Raw genomic sequence first — 3,163 nt, forward strand, 5'->3', positions numbered from 1 at the left:
TTTTATAATCAGATTTTTATTCATTCCCATTCAAGATTAATATTCTGTATTATCATAATGAAACAATGATGCAGTTAAGATGATTACTATAAGCTTTTGCCGATTTGCAAAGGGTATACAAAGTGTCAACCATCAGTTTTGCATGTATTATCCAAAAATATGTGTTTAACATTGTTTGGATTTAGGCCCTCAATCACAGTTTGGTTTATTGCTCAACCTAATTCTCTAATAGGAGTTTGTGTACAGTACATGTGTGTATGTGTATGTGTGTGTGTGTGTGTGTGTGTGTGTGTGTGTGTGTGTGTGTGTGTGTGTGTGTGTGTGTGTGTGTGTGTGTGTGTGTGCGTGCCATGGCGTGTAGTGGCATAAACCACATCTCACTCATGAAACTTATGTTATCTTTCATTTTAGTAAGTGTTTGACTTTTACATAGGTCTTGACCCAAAATGGTCATACTTGTGTATGTAACAGTGTGCCCTTGATATAGTTTGCTCGGTAGGTTACAATGGAAGCAATGGAGTAGTCCCAAAGTAGTCTAAAATAGATTAGATTAAGCAAACCACAAATACTTTCAGGTATTTGACAATATTTGACCCAGGCCTGTTTTTGTGTGTTGTAGACAGGCCTTTCTGCAACTCTCAGTGGTTGCCTTTGCCACTCTTCATAGGAAACATATATTTTAGCATGACAATCACATCAATCACATCATTTCAACAAGGGGGACTTATATTTCTGCAAAGTTTTAAGGTTCCTCTTTCTAAAAATGTTTATAAATCACGATCAGTACAATTATTAAGTATATGGTCTGTCAACTGAGGACTGAGAAGCGTTAAATCAGGAAGGGCTGTCACATATAAGCGTTAGGAAGCTGTTTGCTGATATATCCCTTGGGAGTGGAGACAATGTCCTTAAAGTGCCCATCTGGGAACAAGAGACGGAGATTGATTGATTACATGAATAGATGAGTAGCCAATCAGAAAATGTAGACATTTTGGTTTGAATATAAATGTGTGCTTAAAACATGTGTGATGGCAAATTGTGTCTTAAACTCACTTGGTATATTTCACATCATGTTGTGACAATCACAATTGAGTTCTTATAAGACAAACATTGCTTGCAATACTTTCTTACATCCAATAATTATGCGGTGTACTACCAGTTGGAATAGTGGTCAAGATGGAAGAAGAAACACACATTTCCAGTATACAGTCTTTGCAAACAATTCAAAATATTTGCTCCAATAATTTTTACCCCAATTCACATGGTTCCATAATTTTTGGTTGCAATTGCAAAACAGGGGTTTATGCAGTAGCATGATATCTTTGCAAATCATTATGAAATCATCAACATTATTTAAACACTGAAATGTTCAGTATTCATAGGTAATTCTATAACATCAAAAACATGTTGCTAATATATTACTACTATGTACTGTATATGGCTGAAATAATCCAACAATCCAAAGGGCATTGTAAGCGATAGCAGTAATTGCAGCCATATAATTCTCCTCCCAGACGGTGATAATGCCTGGGGTCATTCACACAAAGGAAGCTGAACACCAGCCCTTCTTGGTTTTGTTGTTAATTGTTTTGCTAGCCCATTGTTTATGGGAGACAACGGCATAGGGGACAATAGTCTGGCCACGCGTCATCCACCCGTAGAGCAGGCACTGCAGAACCACTTCATTATTCAAAAATGCACATTTATGCAAATAGCCCCGGATAGATTAACCTAATTCGGTGATGTAAACAACTACTCGATTGGGATTAAAGTTGTGTCAATTAGACTGGGATTCTAATGACCCCTAGTAGTCTGGAAGTCTGGGTACAGTCTTCATTTATATTCTATAATCTCACCCTTAAAGTGAGGCCAAGCCAGACATGACACACTCAGGAAATCTGCCACAAACAAAACAATGCAATACAATGATGCAAACTGTCTGGAGGCATTAGTAGTAATGGCTAATGATTAGATGTTAATACTGACACCATGTCTGGGGCAAATACTATGCAACAACCGCCACACCACGCTTATGAATGGCCATGTGGGCACAGAGATCATAACTGGTACGCGTGCCAATCTGACAAACATTTACCCGCATATGCTAATTTGCAATTATGTTTTGGATTGGATACATCCTTTACCTAGGTATCCAATTGGCAATTTCCTGTGTACCTTTTCAACCAACATTTAAAAAATCATCACACAAAGTGTGAGATTGTATTAGAATTAGCATTTGAGGAAAAGTTTGAAGTTACTGTTTGTTTGGTATTAAATCTTCTCACTTGCACAACATAACTTGAAAATAAACGGGCTAAGCCAATGAAGAACCTGGTAGAGAACCCCTCATTTGTCCACAGTCCCTTCATTAGGTTTATCTGTGTGGGTCACAATATACCAATGATCCGTTCACTTAACAGCCTCTCTCTCTCTTCACTTATAAAGCAAAGGCTCACTAGTTCTCCAGTTAGGACCAAAGGTTGGTTTAAATAAAACTTAGACAAATATCGAGTGAAAGTGGATATGGAGAGAAAGGAATAAGGGGAAGCCCTACAGTAAAAACTTCAGGTGAAGATGGTTTTGGTCTTGAGTCACTGAAGCCAGGGAATTGTGTCCCCCACCCCCACCCCGATGAAAGGAATCTCTGTAATTTCAGTTAGCCAACCACACAATACTACCATTCTCTCCCTAGTCATAGGCCTGTCTGACTGACTTAGGCCATCACAGGGTGATCACTCTCCCTCTCACCCCACCTACTCACACCCAAGTGTGCTAATTAGACAAGAATCATCAAGTCAATTATAGAGAGACTCATTAAGGGGCCTTAGCGAGAGAATGTTGGGACAGACAGACGGTCAACTGTTGCCAACAACGATTTCTGGACACAAAAAAGGGTATCGCCATAGCTGGGACCTATAGTGTGCTGTGGTGTGCCATGCTTGAGGCACTCAAAATAATCTTAAAAGGAGAAGATTGAATGGGCTATAGTCTCTTTTCTATGACTGACTTACCTCACCCTACATGACCAGTCGACATAACCAGCCAAACAGATACAATTTGTTTGTGACAATAGTGCAATTAGTTTGTAACAATACCTCTGTCTCTCAGAATTGTCTCTTTCTTATAAAACATTTTTTTCACTATTGCAGCATGGGTTGCACAT

Source organism: Argentina silus (genome assembly GCF_951799395.1).
Source record: "Argentina silus genome assembly, chromosome: X".
In the NCBI taxonomy this organism is placed as follows: Eukaryota; Metazoa; Chordata; class Actinopteri; order Argentiniformes; family Argentinidae; genus Argentina; species Argentina silus.